Source organism: Artibeus jamaicensis, unplaced genomic scaffold, assembly GCF_021234435.1.
Source record: "Artibeus jamaicensis isolate MK-2021 breed Jamaican fruit bat unplaced genomic scaffold, CSHL_Jam_final contig_685, whole genome shotgun sequence".
In the NCBI taxonomy this organism is placed as follows: domain Eukaryota; kingdom Metazoa; phylum Chordata; class Mammalia; order Chiroptera; family Phyllostomidae; genus Artibeus; species Artibeus jamaicensis.
Window position 1 is genome coordinate 17,087,248 of NW_026521924.1, and position 23,295 is coordinate 17,110,542.

Sequence of the window (23,295 nt, forward strand, 5' to 3'; positions counted from 1 at the left end):
ACTGGTATGTGAACTTGAAACTTGGAGTTCCAGGCTCCACATAGGAGATACCTGCAAAGACGTTCTCTACTGTCAGAAGTCCACATAGTGTGGGAAGTGCCCTGACTGGGAGCAAGTGGGCTGATTTTGGCCCTGCAACTAACTTCCTTTTATGACTCTGGACAGATAATCAATCTCCTCACTTTGGTTTTACCACCCCTTCTGTAAAGCGATGGGGCCTCTTCTAGCTCTAGTCCTGTCAGGGACAAAAGGCCATCTTCTATGCAGTTCAGTTGCAGAGCCCAAGCTCTGTTGGTTACAGATGATAAAGCCTTAGATTTTCACTTCCACCTCAGGAGGGGAGAGGGGAACCATCCAACTGTCTCATTATCATGGAGAAAAGAAAACAGTAATTACTTGTGCCTCCCTTGATAACTCCTGTGGGTTGGTTCTTCTAGGGGAGAAGGAGGGGGAGCTGGAGACAGTTTCAGCTGAGAAAGGAGAGATGCTGTTAGCTGCCCAGAAAATGCAGAGGCAAGAATGATTGTCTTGCATGTCTGTTATATTCTGGACATTCTTCCAGGCAGCCTAGAGTCTGCCTGGATTGAGTTTTATTTGTTTATGGCATTCATAATGTTCTCATACTTGGGGAAGGATTGGGTTCAAGAGCCCTAATGTCTCTTGTCATTAAGAAACCAGCTGCCGCCCTGGCTGGTGTAGCTCAGTGGATTGAGCACGGGCCTGTGAAGCAAAGGGTCGCCGATTCCCAGTCAGGGCACATGCCTGGGTTTCGGGTCAGGTCCTCAGTAGGGGACACATGAGAGGCAACCACACATTGATGTTTCTCTCCCACTCTTTCTTCTTCCCTTTCCCTCTCTCTAAAAAATAAATAAGTAAAATATTTTTTTAAAAAAGAAAAAGAAACCAGCTGCCCTCTAGGGCCTTTTGTGATATGCTGGGTATCCTGAGGCTATCTTTTTTGGGTAGTAGAGGAGGGTTTCACTGAGCCGTTTTGTGACATGGCTACATTTTTATTATGTTGTGAGGTCATCTTTTTAAACCCTGTGGCAACACAACCAGTTGGTTTTTTATGCCAGGGGTGCAGGCAACCACGTAATAGAATCAGTCACAAGAGTCAAGGTCAGGTATCCTTGTGAATGGGAGGAGTGTGGTAGAACTGCAAGACTATGGGGCTTGGTTGAGGCTGGGAAAAGGAAGCCTTGTGAAAGTTCAGGCAAGGTTTTGAGGGGCAGCTGGAACAGAACTAACAAATTGGCAAGTGGCTCCTGGGACAAGGGCTGTTTGCTCTATGGCCGATCTTATACTCCTTGGTGGATGTGGGCAGTTGTGCACTCCAAGTGCTGGTTGTAGTAGAAGAGGGTCTGAGGCCATCTGCAGGCGGGCCCTGCCTGATTGAGCTTGGGGCTATTATGCTATTATTATCTTCTGTGGCTGCTCCCTCTTGCCTTGGTTGCCACCTGAGAGGCTTAGAGAGCCCAGCTTCCATCCTCCTTCCCCTCTCCTGAGGAAGCTATCACTTCAGCAACACCTCTTTCAATCAGTCATCCTGCAGGCCCTGGAGATTGCTCCACTCTAAACAGCAAGGGTTGGATAGAGACAAGCTATTTTTTTTAAATGTGCTTTACAAATATAGATGATTTCTTCTGTCAAAATCTCTCCTTATCCCCCTGAAGCAGTCTCACTGTCTTGTGCCAGGCGTTTTGCTTGGTTCCCCACCCTACTGGAAGCCTTTGATGTTCAGGTTCCAGTTCTTCCCCAAAGTTTCTATTCACTTCTGGCTTCTTTCCTCTAGTCACCAGTTTGTGGATTCCTGGTTTCTATATACTCCTGTAGAACCTGTTCCTTGTTACATCTTTAATGGAGTGCTCCAAAATAATAGCCTGGCCCAAGGGAAGGAGCGTTTTTTTCCAGACTAACTTGCAGTCATCTGGGACATAGTAAAGTGCTTCCCAAAAATAGAGATAATATACATATCCAAGGACATAGTTCATGCTGATTCTTGCAAAGGTATTCATAGCATCATATTCCCTCCCAGACCCTAAGGTGTTTTGATCAAGTATTTGGGTTCAGCCAAGGCATCTCTCATGGCTTCTTGCCTATTTGTTATATAGTCTTAGAACATTTTGTCCTTTAGGGCATAGTATCCAGTTTCAAAAAAGCCTGACTCTTCTCTAACTGCAACAATGAGCTGAGAACTTGGGGAGGGCCTGGTAAGTTTAAGTCCTGCAACTCTGGAACCTGGTGGTGTACTTGTATTCATCTCACCCCTGTTCATCTTTCCCTGCATGCAAAACCAGCGGTTGCTTCATTGAGTACAAAATGGAAGAATATGGTCCATTTCCTAAACCTTTATTGTTGGTATCTGTTTTGATATGTGGGAGCAGAGAAAGTGCGATGTATATAGTACAAAGAACACAGTCTTTAGAGTTACACCTGGGTTCCAGTAAGTTCTGTGCTCTGCTGTGTGGCTTTGGACAATTAACTTTACTTCTGAGACCCACTTTCCTCCTGTAAATGGGGATAATTCTACTGACCTCAAAAGCTTATTAGGAATAAATGAGAATAATTAAGGCTTTGGGCATAGGATATGATAAATAATAGGTAGGGCAAATGTACATCTTTTCCTTTTTCCTAGGCCTTGTTATTGCTTCTTATTCATCCTGTTGTGGTACTTAAATGGAATAACAATTCCTGTCATTGAGTCACTTATGCCAGGCCCTGAACTAAGGGCTTTTGTGTACTCTCTCATTTATTTTTCCCAGTAACACATTTGTGAAAGTAGTAACCATTTTGAACAAGTCAGGAAACTGGCACAGAAGGTAAGTACCTTGCCTGCGGTCACAAAGGTAGTGGAGACAGAGCTGGGATTCAGACCCAGGTGTCTGATTTTAGAGCCTGAACTCTTCGTCAATAAATCGGTCATTAATACTTTCCTGTTACTTTCCCTGAGCAATTTTCTTTCTTGTTGGACCTACTAGGCTTGGTGTGCATGTAGTTCTTGAGCTTTTTTTGGTCACAGTACCTGACTGCCTGGATGGAGGCACAGAGTGACATTGTGTTTGCCGCGGCTTTTCTGAATTCTTCCACTCAGCAGATTCCTTCACCTGAAAGATGGTATAGCCAACCCCCTTTGAAAAAGAGACCATTCTCTCATTTCCCTTTTACTGTTCACATCAAACCAAATAGATCTCAGCAGTTATACTGTTCTTGTTGATCTTGTTTGCTCCATTAGCAAGCAGATCCTTCAAAAGGTTATGTACCTCACCTTCATTTTACAGATGCAGAGACTAGGGTCCAAGAAAGTAAAATGACTTGGTCAGGGTTACACGGTGAATTGAAGGTAAAGCTGGAACTAGCCTTTAAGTTTTCTGACTCTTAGCCCAGTGCTCTCTCTACTAATTTAAGTAAAGAGAAGAGGTATATGTGTACAGTATGCAGATCAGTCCTAAAGAGGGTTGAACTGTATTAGGACTTAGGATCTAGAGACTTCTGAAAAGGGACCTGGCCTTCTCCATCTATATCTTCAGCCTATATGTTCATAGACACACATTCGAGGAATTCAGGAGAAAGGGAGAAACACTGTCCCTTTCTTTCATGATAGGAAGCTGTGGGGAAGGGTCCAGAGGATGTCAGTATCTCCTTACAGTAGGAAGTTTAGACTCCCAGGCAGGGCTTATTAGCCTGGAGTAACCCTTAATTAAAGAAGGAGCAGAGGAATAGCAGAAGAACCTGCATGTCCTATGACCTGTGCAGGTTTCAGCCAAAATCAGGCAAGGGTTGGGCTGGGGCAGGAAAGTAGTAAATACTGAAAATTGGAGTCCCGAGGGGCTTTACTTTATTCTCCTGACAGATTTAGTCTGGGGTTGAGACAAGTAAGTTCCCTTCATTTAAAATTTGTGAAGAGGGATTCCTACTGCTGCTTTTAAAAAATCAAACAAACAAAAATCCTTGATTCTGGAACCAGAAGAAAAAAGAAACCTTTCTCAAACTCTAGGCCTCGGGCATTTCAGTCTTATGCAGGCATCCTTTTCCTTTTTGTGTCCTTTTTTCCCTTCTTTGCTTTTACCCCTTCCCTCTCCCTCTTTTTTCTGTTTCTCCCCTCCCTTTTTTAACAAAGGTTTTCATTCATTTATTTATTTTTTAAGTATTTTATTTATTTATTTTTAGATAAGGGAAAGGAGGGAGAGGAGAAAGAGAAACATCAATGTGTGGTTGCCTCTTGGTGCGCCCCTCACTGGGGACCTGGCCTGCAACCCAGGCATGTGCCCTGGCTGGGAATCGAACTGGTAACCCTTTGGTACACAGGCTGGTGCTCAGTACACTGAGCGACACCAGCCAGGGCTAGATTTTTATTTATTTTTAGAGAGAGGAGAAGGGAGGAAGAAAAAAAGGGAGAAAAACATTGATTGGTTGCCTCTCACACATCCCCAGCTGGGGACTTGGCTTGCAACCCAGGCATGTGCCCTGATTGGGAATTGAACCAGCAGCCTTTTAGTTTGCAGGCCAGTGGTCAATCCACTGAGCCACGCCAGTCAGGGCCCAACTTTCTTTTTTGTCATTTTCTCTCCTTGCCTCTTCCTTAACTCCTGAAAGGAAGAATGTGAGAAAAGGGCATCTTTAGCCAACAGATTAGTAGATATTGATATTATAGGTACTTTGGCTGAGAGTCAGAGCATGGAACTTGAGATTTTGGACTTCACTTTGAGACCTCAGAATAAAGATTGATGGGACAGGTGTTTATTCATTCACTTACATGTTCCCCCAAATAATTAGTGTCGCATATCTGCCAGATACTTGGACTATTCCAGTTAGTAAGACCCTGAGCCTGCCATAAGATCACAGTCTTATGGGGAAGACAGTGTAGCAGTAAACTTCCTTTTCCCCTTTCTACCTCCCCCCTTTCAAATCATTGGATTTTGAGGTAAAAAAGACATCAGTTTAATATGGTCCTCCTTGCCCTGGCTGGTGTAGCTCAGTGGATTGAGTGCAGGCCTGCGAACCAGAGGATCGCAGTTCCATTCACCGTCAGGGCACATGCCTGGGCTGCAGGCCAGTTCCCAGCAGGGGATGCATGAGAGGCAACCATACGTTGATATTTCTCTTCCTCTCTCCTTCCTTTTCTCTCTAAAGATAAATACATTTAAAAATCTTTATAAAAAATATGGTCCTCCTTTCATGTTGTTACATAATGAAGTAAGTAAGGAGCAAGCACATAGGCTTTCCAGTAAAGTAAGGCAGACCTTTTCAAATCCTGGTTCTCCTGTTTATTAGCCGTTAGACCTTAAATGGTATACTTAGCCTTGCCCATCTTCAGTTACCTTTGCTATAAAATGGGCCTGTCATAACCTGCTTCACAGATGATTATGAGGCTTAATAGCATAACACTTAGTTCAGTCTCTCGTACAGAGTAGCCCGAGCCTTTCTGTCACCCTGCATCAAGACCTGGCTTAAGTCATCACTCTTCTGAGTGATGCTTCTGAGCATCACCTCCAGGTAGACATGCCTTTTTCCACTTGTATAAGTCGTAGCACTCTGAACTGTTAGATCTGACTAGTCTTATAGTAGTCCTGTGCAAGGTTGACACAGTCTCACCCTGAACTACAAAGAGCCTGAGAATAGGACTGTTCTCATTCATCTCTGCATCCTCTGTAACCCCTAACGCAGAGCTGTGACCATGGCCAAGTACTAGGCCCAGGAAATATTTTTTGGTTGATTGGATAGAATGCTTCTATATATATGCAGTGTTTTGCAGCTGACAGAGCTGATAAAGATCTGTCTGGAATCTTCCATCTTAACTCTATTATCACATTGATTATCACAAATTCTCTCTGTTATAGGCCAGATGGGAATTATATCCCCATTTTGTAGTTGAGGAATCTGAGGCTCAGATTAGAGCCCAGCTCCCTTGTTAGGAGATAATCTCCACTGTAAGATAACAGTAACAGGAACTGACCTGTGCCCTGACCTGTGTGGCTTGCTTGGTTGGGCATCATCCTGCAAAGCAAAAAGTTGCCAGTTTGATTCCTGGTCGGGGCACATGCCTAGGTTGCAGGTTTGGTCCCTGGCCGGAGCATGTAGGAGAGGCAGCCAGTCGATGTTTCTCACATTGATGTTGTTCTTCCTCTTTCTCCCTCCTTTCCCCACCCTCTTAAAAAAAAAAGTAACAGGAATGAGAACAGAATTCCTAATTGACCGTGTCTCCATTCTCTGGAAGCAGTATGAATCTTTTGGTTTTTATTTTTTATTTTTTATCTTTTATTTTTTTAATTCTCACCTGAGGCCATGTTTATTGATTTTAGAGAGATGGGAAGGGGGAAAAAAACATCAATCAGTTGCCTCTCGCTTGCACGCTGACTGGGAACCAACTCAGCAACCTAGTATGTGCCCTGACCAGGAATCAAACACTAGACCTTTTGGTTAATGGGAGGACACTCCAACCAACTGAGCCACACCCGCCGGGGGCAGCAGTATGAATCTTTCCAAGCAAGAAGGCACAGGGAGACTGACAAAGAGCCATGAGAAAAAGGTCTTAGGATAACTTCAATGATTTGCTAGGCTTTGAAGATTAAGGGTTTGAGTATGTACAAAGTACATACAATATTCCTGAAGACAAGCATTCCAGGTGAGACAGTAGCATGGACGAAAGTATGTGAGCCAGAAATCCCATGGTAGACATAAGGCAGGTGATGACTACATCATGGCATACCTAGGGAGTGAGGCGGAGGTGATTGGGAGCCATGACATTTTTTTTCAGCAGGGGAGTGTCATTAGAGGCATTATTCTGGCAGCGTGGGCCCAATGCATTGGGGCAGGAGGGGTGAGGGAGACTGGTGGAAGAGAAACCAGGGAAGAGGCTACTGTAATAGTCTTTGTAATGTCAGTACATTTAAAAAATATTCCAGCTGTGCAGGCAAGAGATAATGAGATCCTGAACCAAGAGGAAGTAGACACAGTAGGGAATAATGAAGAACAGTGTGGATATAGAGCTCATAGAGCAAAAAACAAAACATAAAAACCCAGAACACAAGGACTTCGCAATTTTAGGAATGGGAAATGAGGGAAGGAGGGGTCAGAGAGCATACATTTGGAGTCGAAATACTTGGGAGAATAGTTCTATCATTTGCTGAACCATGGAGGCTGGAAATAGGAGACGGGTTCAATTTATTGATGTGTTGAATTGGAGGTGCTGATATTCCATGCCCTTTACCACCTGTTTAAGGCTTCTGCCTTTGTTCTTTTTTTAAGAAAAGATTTTATTTATTTTTAGAGAGAGGGTACGGGAAGGAGAAATAGTGGGAGAGAAACATCAATGTGTGGTTGCTTGTCATGTGTCCCCTACCAGGGACCCGGCCTGCAACCCAGGCATGTGCCCTGACCGGGAACCGAACTGGCGACCTTCTGCTTCACAGGCCCATGCTCAATCCACTGAGCTACACCAGCCAGGGCTGCCTTTGTTCTTTGTTCCAGACCTACAGTCCTTCAGTTCAGTGTGTCTGCTGCTTTGTTTCAGGCCTGGAGCCCCCCACAGATCCCTCCACCTGTGTCTTTGAACTCCTCTTTCCCTTACTGAAATAAGATAGTGCATGTAAGGTGTTTAGACCGGTATCTAGTCTAATTTCAAAGTGTACATTAAATGTTAGTGGCTATGAAATGGCTGTTGTTGTGGTTATCGTCATAGCTTTATGATTATAGTAGCTAGAGAATTAGAGAAGCCTCTGGAATCACCTGGCTGAAGGACTCAGGAGCCATTCAAATAATATTCAGTAAAAAGCCTGGACTGTAAGTAAATGGAGAAGATCTCAGGCTTGGGTGTAAATGAGGTCTTTGAGCCATGTCAGTTAGAACTGGAGACATGTTTCCTGACTTCTGCTATGTTTGGGAATTGGCATAGTGTGTGGTTAGAAGGGAAAGCCCTGGAGGTTGGACTTTGGGTTCATGTCCCAAGTCTACCATCAATTGTCTTTGTGACTTGGGCATATTTATTTAACTTCCTGGCGCCTTAGTTTTCCCGTTAGTAAAATGGGGAATATAACACACCAACATTACGTACTTGTTGTAAAGATTAAATGAGCTAATACAAACACAAGGTTTACAACTGCCTGGAATGTGCTCCTATTCTCCTTGCTCCAAAGTCATACCTACTCCACATTTCAGGTAATATATACGGATTTCTGTGTTCTTCAACACCCTCACCCAGCATAAAAGAGGATGATCAGAGTAACCTGAAACTAATCTTAAAGTACTTAAAATTTTGTCCCAGCTAGATTCCAGGTTAGTTTTCTCATATTAAAATAAGGAGGATGAGTAATTTCTCCATATATATTTAGTATCTCATTCTTCCCATCACTACATTCTAGCTATATTGATCTTTCTCCTTAAGCATAACTAGTCTATTTTTGCCTCTTGCCTTAGGGGCTTTGCACATGTAATTCCCTCTCTCTAAGAGACTCTTGGCTTAGATCTCTGCATATCTTACTCCTACACTTCATTCAGGTCTCTGTCCACTGGGCACCTGTTGGAGAAGCCTTCCCTGACCATTTTATCTAAAATAGACCTCATTCTCAGTCCTTTTTATTTTTTCTTCCTTTGCTTTATTTTATAGCTCTTAGCATGACCTGAAGTTATATATTTAATTATTAATCTATCTTTTGCTAAGATGCAGTACATGTGAGGACAGGGACTTTGAGTGCCTGCACCTGCCTAAGTTCTGAGCAGGACCCTGACTGACTTCCTTCTCTGTTGTAGGTGATACCTATTCCCAGAAGCAGCTGGTGGCTGACCCGGTAACCCTAAAGAGGAAATTGCTGACTGAGCTCGACCTCGGTGAGTGAGGCAAACTCTGGTCAAGCTTGGGCCAAGACAGAGAGTAACTAGTTTGGGGCTTATTTTTACCCTTACTATAGATAACTTGCAGGTGATTTCTGTTCCATGTCTAGGAGATTGGCATAGGCAGCCTCCTGTATTGGGAGGAAAAGTGAACTGGCTTTATTGGAGCCGTCATGAGATGGTTCGGGGTGATTATCAATGAATAAGGCAAAGCAGGCTCAACCCATATTGGCTTCTGCCAACTGCTTTGTGCTGAGAGGGGCGGGTGGGACCTGGCAGCTCCCACAAGCCCTCTTAACGTGACCTCATAGCTCTTAGAAACTTGCCTGATTTCAGTCTTGACTGTGCCCTACTAAACCCGTAGGTCAGCTTTAGAAAATTCTGTAGTTTTGTCAGTCCTGCAAAATGTGATCATGAACACAGTAGTAAAGGTGGAGTGATCGAGTGGAGCCGTGTGAAGGGGAAGTCAGGGGAGCTTAGAGGGAAGACAGCAGATGGTGAAACAGGAAGGGAAATCAGCACATTAAGAACCAATTGTGTCCTGACTTGTGTGGCTCAGTTGGTTGGGTGTCATACCACAAAGCAAGAGGTTCCTGGTTCAATTCCCAGTCAGGGTACATTCCTGGGTTGTTGCTGTTTGGTTCCAGGATGGGGTGTGTGTGAGAGGCAGTTGACCGATTTTGCTCTGACTTGCATTGATGTGTCTCTCCTTGTCTTCCTCCCTCTCTTCCCTTCTCTCTAAAAATAAATAAGTACAATTTTAAAAAACAAAAGAACCGATTGTGTCATGGATATTTATCTAGACAAAACCCCATTTTATAGGTGAGGGGATTGAGGCTTAGGAAGCTAAAGTAATTTGCTAGGGTTCACACCTGGGCAAAGCTGATGTTAGAACCTAGGCCAGTCTAACTGTAAATACCACTGTTCTCCCTAAGTTGGCAGGCTACCTGATTTTTCTTGCAAACTTCAAGAAGACAGACCCCCTCAGGGATTCAGAAAGGAGGTCTAGTTATTTGAGGGCCCAGCAGGACAGATAGGAGTTGAGGGGGGGTCCTTTCTGAGCAATGGCATTTCTAGTAAGTGGCCAAAAAATTAAAAGATAGGAAGAATCCTTCAAGCAGGCAGAGGCCCGAGCTAAATACAGAAGAAAACACCTGTAACACATTGGGTCCTGTAAACATTGGGGCCAGCACAGAAAGGAACCTGAGGAGCTGGGTTGGAGTTGGGAATCATGGGTTTTTATCTTCTGTCTTGATATCTGCCCTTGAACAATCTTCATTTTTCCTATTTGTAAAATTGGAGTGCTTCCCCACACCCCCACATGTCTATCATGTGTACACCAACCATGCAGGATATTGTAGAGAATCAAATGAAAATGCAAGCAAGTTGGAAAGCTTTATGAATTGTAAAGCAGCGTGACTGAGAGAGTGAGAAGAAAGCATTATAAGTATCCCTGACATCTCAGCCCCTGACCTATTTGTAATTCCATTCCCCAATAATAAAAAGGAGGATTTTCCTTTGAAAGTCTGCACTGTAAATCTTGTCCCATGCCCGTTTACTCTCCTCCTTCTACAGGCCCTTCCCAAAGCTCAGTCTTTTCACAAGGAAAGGGATTCTAGGGCACAGAGACAAAGCCAGGCAGCACTGGCAGCCATGATTTGCATCATGTTGGTTGCAGAGTGCAGGTTTAAATGCACTCACACAGCCTGGCTCCAAGGCCACTGCTGACACAGATATTAAAGCAGTTTTAGGAGCTCATCCCCAGCATGTGTTTACACTCACTGACTAATTCTGAGATGTTGCCTTGTTCCCTACTGTCATTTGAGAGGAGGAAGGCTATTCCTGTTTTGGCCCTAGGTTCCCTGCCCACCCCCTCTCCTACCCCTATTTGCTAGTGAAAAGACATTTGTGCATGTAGCCTTATATCTTATCAGAGGCCATGCTTTCCCACCATTTCTCCTTCACCCTTGGCCAGTGGCATAAGCTGCTCTCTTCACTTGTTATAACAGTGAACATTCTGCTTCCCTCTCTCTGCCTGAAGGTGCACAGAGGTGTCTGTCCTCTACCTGGTGCTCTCGGTTGGCCAGCCTTTCTTCCTACTCTGCATCTCCAAACGCTTGCTTGCCATCTCTTTGTGTTTGGTTAAAGTTTTATAGCTTCTGGATTTCCACGTCCTACATGGCAAGTTTGGATCTTACTGTTCTTGTAATAGCTGCCCTGTGAAGACGTTTCACTAGTAATTATTTTAAAATGTGAATGATGCCATGTAAAAGAAAAAGGATATAAAATACTGCTATCCATTATAGTAACTTATTTACCTAACATCCTCAATTTTTTAGAGTCCAACTAAAAAACAAAAGAAGCAAGTAATTTTCATCCTTAAGTCCTTGCACAGCACTCATTTATTTTTACTGTTACATGTTATTGTAATAATTTTAGCAATCTGGTTTCAAAACCCCCATAAAATTAAAAGCAGTATATAAAAAATCAGGGAGGAGCTGTTGTATTAACAGCAGCTAGAGGTGAGAGCTGAGAACTGACAGTAAGGGACAGGGAGTGAAAGAGGAATAATGAGAAAGAGAAGTTAAAATGAGTATGGAGGCCATTTAATTTAGGGGCAGTGGCCATACAGATATGCCTGCACTTCATTAAGGTGGGATTAGATAAGTGTTTTTTTAAGAGAGAGGAAGGGAGTGAGAGAGGCATCAACTGGTTGCCTCCTGTATGTGCCCAGACTGGAATTTGCACTGCCTAGGTATGGGCCCAGACTGGAAATTGAACCCACAACCCGTCTGTTATGGGATGATTGCTGCAACCAGCTGAGCCACATTGGCCAGCACTGAGGTTAGGTAATTTTAAAGGTAGTTTTAGGTTCCTCCTCTTTTTTAAAAAGATTTTATTTATTTATTTTTAGAGAGAGGGGAAGGGAAGGAGAAAGAGAGGGAGAGAAACATCAGTGTGTAGTTGCCTCTCATACACCCCCAGTTGGGGACCTGGCCCACAACCCAAGGCATGTGCCCTGACTGAGAATCAAACCAGCGACCCTTTGGTTCACAGGCCTGTGCTCAATCCACTGAGCTATACCAGCCAGGGTTTTAGGTTCCTCATGAAGGTCAGAAAATGTTAAGTACAGTGTCTACATTATTTGCTAGTGAATGCTGTATATATAAGTTGATTTTGTTTTCATAGCACCTTAGGAGTTAGGCGGTGATGTTTTCATTTTATAAATTACTGAAACTTAGAGAGAGACATAGTAGTCAGTGATTGGAAGAGCTAGGCTTAGAACCCAGAAGGATCTGGCTCCAGAAAACCAAGTTTTTCTATTGTCCTATGTTAGCTCTTTCCTTGTGACTTAAAATCCTGGTCCTTTTAAGCTTCTTGTGCTAGTGGTCCTTTCCCTTCACTCCCTTTTATTCATTCTCCTACATAATAATTTAAAGATTTTAAATTTTAATTTTAGAGAGGGGAGGGGAGGGAGAAAGAGAAAACAATGAGGCAAGAGCGACATGATTGGTTGCTTCTTGGTCATATATGCCCCACATACGCACCCCAACTGGGGATCAAACCCACAGCCCATGCATGTGCTCTTAATGGGAATCACACCAATAACCCTTAGCTTTGTGGAATGATGTCCAGCCAACTGAGCCACATTGTTCAGGGCTAAAATTTTCTTTTGAAGACATTCAGTGAGTATTGAGTGCTCGCCATGTGTCAGGCACAGTTTTATGTGTTTGAAATGTAGCAGAAAATGGCTCTCTTGTGCTTTACATTCTAGTTAAGGAAAACAGATAAATGAATACTATGAAGAAAAATAAAACAGGATAAGGGAATAGAGAGGGACTGTGCTGAAAGACGGCCTCTGTGAGAAAATAAAATCTGTGCAGAAATGTAGAGTAACTGAAGTAGGTAGTGAGCTATGTATACTGTTTATCTTGGGAAATAACATTCCAGGCATAGAGTTAAGCAAAGTTCAGAGGCCCTGAAACAGGAGTCTGCTTACTGTGTTGGAGGAACAAGAGGGGGTCAGTGTGGCTAGAGATGAAGGGTAACAGTGGAGTATGGAGAAATCACAAGGGTAGACGTGGATCCAGATCAAGTAGGGCTTTATTTTGAGTGAAATAGGAAGCTACTGCAGAGTTTTTGTAGAAAAATGATATAACCTGATATTCATTTAAAAAAAAAAATTCCCGCTTGGACTGGTGTGGTTTAGTTGGTTGGGCATCATCCCACAAAGTGGAAGATCTCTGGTGTGATTCCTAGTCAGGCGTGTATGAGAGGCAACTGATTGGAGTTCTCTCCCTCTTTTTCTCCCCTCCCTTCTCTCTTTCTAAAAATAAGTAAATAAACCTATTTAAAAAATCCCTCTGCCTGATTGCACTGGCTAGGACCTCCAGTACAATGTTGAATATAATTGAAAAGAGACACTCTGACCTTGTTCCCAATTTTAGAGAAAAATACTTCATCTTTTCCCATTAAGTATGGTGTTAGCCTACAGCATTTTGTAGATGACGTGTATCAGACTAACTTCCCTTTTATTCCCAGTTTATTGAGAGGTGTTATTATGGATGGATGTTGGATTTTTTTGATTGTGTGGTTTTTCTCCTTTTATTCTACTAACATGGCAATACATTGACTTTTAGATATTAAACCAAGCTTATATTCCTAGAATAAATCCGTCTTAGTCATAGTGTATAGTCCTTTTTATTTTTATATGGTGTTGGACTTAGTTTGCTAATATTTTGTTGCAGATTTTCATCTATTCATAAAGGGATATTGGTCAGTAGCTTTCTCTTAATTACTAATTCAATATTTTTTCACTTGTTTTAGGTGTACTTAGATTTTCTGTTTCATTTTGAGTTACTTTTGATAATTTGTATCTTTGTAGGAATTTGTCCATTTCGTCTACATTGTCTAATTTCTTGGCTTAAAGTTGTTTGCAGTATTTCCTTATAATCCTTTTAACTTCCTCTAGAGTCATTAGTGATATACCCTTTTCATTCCTGATTTTCCCAATTTATACCTTCTCTCTTTTTCTCTTTTTTTTCATAGAACCAACATTTTTTTTCCTATTACATTGATTTCTTACTTTGTATTATTTCCTAACTTCAACTTGCTTTGGGTTTCATTTACTTTTCCTTTTTCTAGTTGCTTAAGGCTTAATTTATTTTTTGAAGGCACTGAGCAGCCCATATGAAACTCTTCTTTAGGTTTGATTGGCAGTTTGCTCCTGATGTAGTGGTCTCTGGAGAAGTATCTAGAGCTTCAGAGAGGACCTAACTCAGCAACACTGAAGGAGACACGTGGTCTGTAGTTATGCCCTCCCAACAAGTGGGGAGGGGTGCTAGGGCTAGACCCACAGTGCTGGGCAGCCTGGATCCTGACTGCCTGGCAGCACCGGACAGGCCTGAGCTTCGTGTAAGAGATGGAGGCAGTGCAGCAAGATGACAGGTGACACATGAAAAGCCAGAGCCTCCCAGGCTTCTGAGGAGATTTTGCCTGGTAAAGAGCTGGAGGAGACAGTTACCCACCTCACAGACTTCAGAGGTTTCAAGATGGCTTTGGAGGCCTTGCAGAATACCTCTGTTGCCTGTTAATGACTGGGATACAAAGCAGAGATTTGATTCCACTAAAGAAATAAGGTTTAGTGGTTTTTGTGCTCACATGGGCAGCATGTATACTAAAATTGTAGGCTGCAGTTTTCAGAGACTGGCTAAGTGATTTAGTAAAGGGCTGGGGAAAAACCATACAGTAGCATAGAAAATCTAAGCCTCTGCCTGGCCAGACAACATGACTCAGAAGGTTCTTTGGTGTATATACATACCTGACCTAAAGTGAAAGTCCAAGTTCAGGTTAATGTCAGAGCGTTAAGAATTCACTAATGAATTCTTGGGAAGTAATGCTGTCTGATGTTTACAACTTCAAAGTAGAAGAAATGAATTTTTAAAGTACATAATTTGTGAATTTGCCAGTTTTTTCAAAATTTAAATAGTATCATACAGTAAAAGTAGTATTGGAAACAATTTTGTGAAACAAATATTCCACTTGGAATATTTGAAAGAAAAACAAACAAGGCTTAAATGCAGATCTTACAGGTAATGTTAAGGTGTCAAGAACTCTGATCAGTGACTAAGCTTACTGGGTACTTATTTGTGGCCTTCAGTCTCCTTATCTATAAACAAGAAACAGTTTCTACCCAGTCTACTGTGTAAGGCACATTTCAAATAAATGCTATACAAACTGTTACTGTACAAATGTAAGGGACTATTAATGTTAGCCAATATTTTGATAAGGACTTGGATAGAGTCTGAAACAGTCTAGGAGTAATAGCAGTGCATCATCATCCTTCAGGGTGTGGGGATGCATGTCTGCCCAAAGGGGATCTTGTAGCTTAGTAAGGCAGGTTCGTTGTCTTGCTACTGTAGTCATTTGATGGCCCCAGGAGAGTTCTGTTGAGAAAAATCTGGAGGAGACTGACAGAGAAGCTCATATAAGAAGCAGCTATCCCTACCCAGGAATTCTGCCCACATTTTATTACTTTGGTTTCAGAAGCAGCTGGCTTTCTTGAGGGTTTCTGTCATAGAAAAAAATAAGGCCCAGCTCACTTGTGGGGAAGGAATAATATGCAAAGGGCTCCGGGCTCCTTTGGGCCCTGCGTCTTCCTTCCTGCCCCAGTTTCATGGAAACTAAAGAGGATCTCGCTGTCCTAATGGAGCAGCAGGCCAGACAGAAGAGGGCCTAACAGATTCTGTATGTCAGATCAATCAGAGGGCAGTCTGAAGATGTTGGCTGTGGCAGAGAAGCAGGGTCCTGAGCCTAAAATTAAGGCCAAGAGATTAAAAAAAAAAAAATTCAAGCTGGGAAACTGGGAAATCATAGATCAGGAAACAAAGGTCAGTCAGCAGCTGTGGTGCTAGAACCCTGAGAAGAGTAGGATATGAGTAAAGTGGACTTACGATTCTATGATGGGGCAAATTCAGAAAAGCAAAACAAAATTATCCTATAGAATACCATGTTAACACAAAAGCAGAAATTGCTTCTTTTGAATTATCTGTCATTTTGTATTATTTAAGTCTTCCCTTTCTTCCCCTACCCTCGTTCTCCCCAATTAGCATCAATCAAGAGTTAATGTAGTAAGTGCCTAGGTAAAGAGATGAAAGTTACTTAGAGTTTAACTGATCTTTGAGAAGATTAATTAGCTGTCTTTCCCACTATTGTATATAGTCTTAAAAACTTTTAGGCCATACGACACTGGGAGAGAGAGGAGGCTTTAAAGCTAAAGGTTTGAATCCATGCCCTGACATTCATTTCCTGTGTGACCAACCTCTTTGAGCTATAGTTTTCTCATCTGCAAAATGGGAACAATAATGCCTATGTGGTTATGCTAATGGGAAATGATGAAAAAATGCCTTGCTTGGATTGGTGTTCAACCACTGGTAATTGAAGTAAGTTCTGATACCATATGTTTATTGTCAGGTTGTAGTAGAAGGTAAGTATTGTGACCCAGGCTCTTAACCCTGTTCTAACTCAACTTTGGGAAAGCGTTTAATATCTCTTTCCTCAGCTTTAAAAAGAGGTAATGAGGTAGAGAGTTGCTCTATAATTGCTGATGTCCCTTCCAGTTCTGTGCCTTCAAAGGCACATAGGTTCGTGGTTCAAGGCATCAAAGAGTCAAAAGGGAAAAAAAAATAGGAGGGGGACAAAGGAGAAGACTTAGCCTCAGCCCTGCTAATGCTGCACCAGGGACAGTTACAAAGAAAGAGCCGTTATCTACGAAGAGAAAGTGTTGGAAGTGTTTGGGAGTCTGCTGCAGGGGCAGTGACTTGCCTGTCACTCAGCATTTGGAAGAGAAATATCAAAGAGAAAATCAGAAGAGCCTAGAAGTTTGGAGACTATAGATAGCAGATCTGGGAGATAGCATGAGGCATAGTTGTGCTCCATTACCTACTTCCTGTGTGTTCCCAGTCAAGTTATTCTTTCTGCAGCCTCCATATCTCTATCTATAAAACGAATGAGTCAGGTGATATATTCTCCAAGGAACTCTTCAGGGCTTTCTAAAATTTCATTGTTCGTTCTCTCCTGGCTCTCAAGCTGTGTTTGTACCCCAGCCTTTGCTCTTGCTGTTGAGGATATCATTTATATGAGAAGGCTTCTTAACCAGCCAGGCTTCACCTAGCCCTAGAGTATTTAGAATGCTCTTGAAAGCACAATTTCAGGCCACTGAGAATCATAAATTTTTAGATTGAGAAATGCCTTGGTCCACTTTGTTCAGTCCCCATATTTGGCACTGAGAGATAATGCAGCAGAGTGGAAAGACTACAGGCTTTGACAGCAGACCTTGAATTTAAATTCCTGCCAGTACTAACTTAATCTCTCTGTGCTATATAGTATCATTATCCGAAAATTAGGATAGTGATAATAGAGGAGGCACATAGAGAATTATTATTTGGAGGAAGGGGGGGGGGAACAGGCCAGAGAGGTGAAGACACCCATTCAAGGTTGAGTTCACACCAGAACCTAGATTTTTTGTGTCTAAGTTGAAGGTTTTCTTCTTCTCTAGGGCCAAGGTCACTTGTACCCATATGAATGTACTAGAAAAGATTAGAACTGAAAGCATGTCAGCTTTCTTAACATCTCTGCCAACAGCCTTCTCAATTCCCCTGTGGCGTGTGTCAATAACACAGACCGTACTTGTTTTAGAAACAAGCGTTCCATAAGCACTCCTGTTTGATTTGCTTTGGCTGGAACAGGATCCAGATGCTCTTAGAATAGCACAACAGACTCTCCAAATCAGCCCATTCCCGTTCTGAGCCTCTCGTAGCTCTGATCTGCTACCGCCTGGGGTTTGTCCCCACATCCTCCCTACCTGTCACGTGAGTCACATTCAGTAGTCTTTTGCCATTTGCCCTTTGTTCTTGATGGAAGTAACATTTATTGAATGCCTACCTACTATGTGTCAGGTATCATGATAGATACTTTAAATCAATTATCTCCCTTAATTTTTATAACTCATTAAGTTTACTTAATATCTTCAGAGGGAAAGCTGAGGCTCACTGTAATAAGTGAACTGCCTGAGGTCATATATCAAGGATTTTTTTTAAGGTTATTTATTTATTTACTTTTAGAGAGGGAGAGAAAGGGAGAAAGAGGAAGAGAAACTTTGATGTGTGAGAGAAACATTGATCAGTTGCCTCTCACACATCCCTGTACTAGGGACCTGGCTTGTAACCAGGCATGTGCACTGATGGTGAATTGAACCAGCAACCGTTCAGTTCACAGGCCGGTGCCCAATTCACTGAACCACACCTGCCAGAACAATATGTGTAGTATTGAAAGACCTAAGGTTTGCATTCAGGTCCTTCTGACTCCCTAGTCCCCATGTACTTAGTACAGTAAGCTCTTTCCCGAGTACCAAACTGCCTCTCTGGCTTCAGGTCTTCTAGGAGGGTGGAGTCTTAACGAGTACCAGAAAGGGGCATTCAGTGGCTTTAGCATAAATGGGAATTTCTTTTATGCCTTTGGTACATTTTCTCATGAGTTTCTGCTCTGCCCTGCCTTAAACCATTCCCCAGGACTTAGTTTTATGTATATGGTCTAGAGATCCAAGCACTAAGGGAGAGGCTACTGAGTCCCTAGTGAAAGAATACTTGTTGTTTTCAAAGTTGAGTGAGAGAAATAAGGCCCTACTTTTGTTCAACTCTGATGTACAAGGAAGGAAAGAGTGAGGGTCTGTACATTTCAAGGTTGATGAGCATCCTTCAGCTACCTGGCAGGGGAGGGGAGATACACACATAAAAGATTTAGGAATAAGATTGTTCAAATAGGTCCTCAAATCTGTACTCACTTTTCAGTTTACAAAGTACTTGCAGAGATGTTACTGTGAGGAAAATGAAAGCACCTGTCTTCATGTGATAGAGCTAGGGGCTAAGAGTCCAAATCCTTAGTTTTGATAAGGCCACTGAGGCTTCTATACTTGGCATGGGTCTACCCAGCCTTAGTCTCTGCCCTTTTCCGAGCCCTCCTCTGCCCACCTGTCCTCTTTCTTCTTCACCCATTCCTACACAACTGCTACAGCCTTGTTAATGAGACCCTCTTCTAATGTATTTTTAGGCATAGAGTGTGAGGAGATATTTTTGGCTCTGCATTTTTTCCAGGATCATTTTACCTTACATGATGGAATTTTAGTATGTCAGAGTGGGAAGAGACCTTAACTGATGTCATTAAGTTTATAGAGGAACCCTTTATTTAAATCATAATTCAGCATCTACAACAGAGCTGCTTTGTTTGAAGTGTGTGTGTGTGGGAAGGGTGTGGGCAGAGCCCACCAGTTCAGCCTCTCCCTTACCCTCACCAAAGATAGCCCCTGAGGCACCTGCCCTAAACTCGCAGGGTTTCTAGGACCCTGACCAACTGACCTAGACTGATTTTCCATTTTATAATTGTGAAATTGAGACCCAGCAAGGGCAGTAAATAATATGCCTAAGGTTGAACAGTGAATTAGTGGTAGATCTCCTGACTCTCAGTCTGGTGCCCTGCCTGCTACACTGAGCATTATGTCATTATATCATTTCATAAGTGACCACCTGTTCCTCTTCACTAATATCCTGTGCCTGGATGTCAGCTTTTCTTGCCTCTTGGTTCCTGTGAAGAAGGCAGGCCTATGGATGTGCATACTGTGTCAGGGCATAATTCTTATACGTATGGTGAGCATGTTTCAAGGTTTTTTTTTTAAGTCATTAATGTGGAAACTAGCAGAAAGAGAATAGGTGAGAAACTAGATTTATGTTGCTAGTGGAAAAAGGATTGCTGAAATTAGATTGCTAAATTAGATCCAGAATTGATTAATGTCCTAATGAAAATGTAACCTTTGGCATTATCCTCTCCGCTTAAAAAAGTTCACCTTCTCAGTTTTCTACAAACTAACCTCTAACTTTACAGAGTTTTTAACCACTTGTGAACAGTTAAGTCAGACAAACTTAAGTACTTGAGAAGTATCAGATGACTCTCAGAGGCCTATTAAAAATGTTCTAATGTAACTTTTAAAAGTTACACATCATTTTTTTTTTTTGCTTATTTCTAAGTTTTGGATAATTTTTTTTTAACATATCACTACTGAAAATGATCAGAGCCGCATGTTAACATGAGCTAGAGCTGACCAAGCCCAGGAAAGTATCCTCATACTCAGTTGTACAGACTCAACAAAATTTTGAGCTGTCCTGCAGCTCTGCTTACTGGACTGAAGCTTGGCTTTTGTTAATCCTAGACTTGCTTCTTTCCTGGTCAGGGATGCTTTTTCCCTGCCATTGGTTATCCCCAAGGGTCATCTTGGATGCAAGGAGGCTATAGAGTAATGTGTGGGGGAAGTCTGTTTTGAGCGTAGAGTTCTGTTCAGGTAAGGTAGGTAACAGCTTTTTCTTTTTTTAGTTTAATTTAAATTTTTATTTTTAGAGAGGGGGCAAGAGAGAGAGAAGGATAGGAGAGAAACATTGATGTAAGAGAGAAACATCAATTAGCTACCTTTCATACATGGCCCAACTGGGAACTGAACCTGCAACTCAGGCATATGCCCTGACCAGGAATTGAACCGATGACCTTTAGGTTTGCAGGACAACACCCAGCCATCTGAGCCACACTGGTTGGGTGGTAACTGCTTTTTCATTATGTAGTTTTTATCTGTAAACATGTTTTGTTCATCTCTCATTTCCTCCACTATTACCCAAGGTCAGATCTTATTTCTCACTCAATTTTAATTGTCAACTAATTAATTCATCTCTACTTCCAGTCTTTGTCACTGAAGTATAAGGGCCTTGTTCTTCTCTCCATAGATTTTAAGATCTTATTCCTATTGCTTCCCTGCTCTTAAAACTTCTAGAATAGACCTGGCTGGTATGGCTCAGTGGATTGAGTGCTGGCCTGTGAAACAAAGGGTTGCCAGTTTGATTCCCAGTCTGGGCACATGCCTGGGTTGTGGGCCAGGTACGCAGTAGGGGTCACAGGAGAGGCAACCACACATATTTAAAAAATAAAAATAAAACAACTTTTAGAATATATCCATTCTCCTTAGCATGGCATTCAAGGCTCTGTGAAGGCTGTCGTTCCACATTGTTTCCAGCCTGTTCTCCCACCTCTTCTTCCTCAGGTTGTTGGTTCCATAGGAGTTCATACTAGTGGGTAGAAATATTAGGGAAATAACTGTTGGACAGTATGAAGGAAGCAGTGAACTACCTGGTCAAATCTGCCAATGAAGGTTAGGAAGCATTCTTACTTGAAAAACATTCCAGTTTGATGAACACTTGTGCCAGGCACCAGGGATAAAATCCTTAGGAATAAGGAGAATGCAAACACATGTTCAAAGCCTTTAAAGCCATAGTTGATCAGGGAAGATAGGCAGGTAAAGTAAGTGGACTACAGTGATGATCACTATAATAGAAACGTGGATTGCTTTGGGAACATGGAGAAGGAGGGGCCCTAACTGAGAGATCAGGGAAGGAATCACAGAAGAGGTGACATTTGAGTTTGACTGGAAAGATGGAACATTGGCATTGTGAAAGATGGGGTTACTTATTTGGCAATTATGAAATCTGTAGCTTCCAAGCAAAGACATCACTAAGGACAAAGGCGCAGAAGCTTGCATGTGCGTTTTAGAGCAAGGTAAACAGTCCAGTGTAGTAGCTATTAAACAGTAGCAGTGTAGGATTTCAGGAATGGGGTATGGTTAGGGTTAAAGTTATCAAAGTAAGTTAGGGCTAACCTCTTAGGCCTAATATTCCAGGCTAAGGCAAGTTGTGTGTTTATTGTGTTTCACACATTGTGTGATGATTCTTGAATTAAGTGACATGTATGTGTCTGCTTGTGCACATGTGTAGCTGTGTGTTAGGATGTAAGTGTTGTATTTGGAGATTACTTTTGAAGATCCATTGAAGCACATCAGATAGCAAAAATTGGAGCCAAAGGGGCAGGTTAGACCTATGCTCACCTGGATTTGAACTTCTGAGAGATTTATCAGTTCCACAAGCCCCCAAATCATAGCATGCCAGAATTGGAAGACACCTTAGGGACCAGTAGTTCATACATCTATCCATTCATTCAACAAATGCCTAGTACTACTTGTAGAGCTGAGCTGCCTTACTGTAGTGAACAAAACAAACTGCCTTCATGGAAATTGTTTTAGTGGGGGAGACAAAATGATTAAGTCAGTTATATAATTTCATTGGTATTAAGAAGAAAGATAAGCAAGGATAAAGGGTTAAAAAGTTACCAGGGACTGATCTTTCTGAGGAGGAATATTATTTCTGGCTGAGAGAAGAGCAGGTGAAAAGGCCCCAAGGCAAGCATGGGGGGATGGTTGGGGGGGGGCAGAAACTGGAAGGCAAGACAGTGTGACTGGAGTAGTACCCTGAGGGGGAAAGAAGCAAGAGATAAGCTTGGAGAGGGGACAGCTGATGCCAGAATATACAGGGTCCTGAGGTCCATTTGGCCAGTGAGAAAATGAGGCTGATGAATAGCCAGGGCTACACAGCAAATTAGTAAGTAGCAAGGCCGGGACTGATACAGTCCTGCTTCAGACTCTCTTCTTTTTTTGCCTCCCTGATGTCTTCTGGCTTTTACCCAAGATTAACTTTAATCCCATGTAATTTCTCATTCTTCTCTTCCTCTCTCAGCTCCCTTTCCCTTCCCCTGTGCCCAGGGCTTTCATCGTCGCACCATTGTTCTGTTTTTTGATGTTTTTCTCAGGCTGCTTTGCTTTAATCACAGCATTAGCATTTCGCACATTCACATTTGCATATATGACCTGGTAATAGAGTGGTTTTTGGAAAGTCAAAACTACAGAGGTCCTCAGATGTCTTTTAGTTCAATCCCTGACATTAGAAACCCAGAGAAGACAAGTGACTTGTCCCAGGCCACTTATCTGATTAGTAGCAGAATTTGATTTTCTTTGCCTCCCGGTCTCTTGCTCTTCATTTTCTGGCTACCTCTGTCTTTAGTGTCCAGCCAAAGGGGTCAGGTTTTGATACATGTAACAAAGCTAGCATTCAGTGGCCCTCTGCCACCTACCCTTACTTTAGCTTTTTATTTGGTCTTTGTCATGTGAATTTACTGTTTTATTGTGGCCAGTGTCTTTGAACTACCCTTTGCAAAGAGAACATGTTGCAATATTCCTCACCAACCTCCAATCTATATCCAGGATTGTCTTTGAACCCCAGCCCCACTCTTATCTCCAGAAGAGCAATGTAGAAGGGATTTGAATTCCACTCTTGGCACATAGTGGGACAAAATAATCTTGGACAAGTTTCTTGACCTGAGAGCAGTTTTCTCATCTGTAAAATGGAATGTTAATACTTGCTTAATGGGTCATTGGAAACATTATTTAAGGTTTTGCATGTGTACACTTCAAGCATTCTGAATAGAGAAGCTCTTCCTTAAAGGCCCATCCTGAATGCCTTTTCCCTAATTATCTAATAGCTAACACTT

General features: G+C 42.3%; 1 protein-coding gene across 9 annotated transcripts in view; it reads left to right on the forward strand.

Annotated features, from left to right (window-relative positions):
- RALY (RALY heterogeneous nuclear ribonucleoprotein) overlaps nt 1–23,295 on the forward strand; it is an 88,581-nt gene that overhangs the window by 35,441 nt on the left and 29,845 nt on the right. For 8 of the 9 annotated variants that reach the window (XM_053671316.1, XM_053671318.1, XM_037143245.2 and 5 more), the window contains exon 2: nt 8,746–8,823. The exons of the other annotated variant lie outside the window; for it this stretch is intronic. The gene's annotated coding sequence lies outside the window, so the exon portion shown is untranslated. The remainder of the gene's footprint in view (nt 1–8,745; nt 8,824–23,295) is intronic. 9 annotated transcript variants of the gene reach the window in all.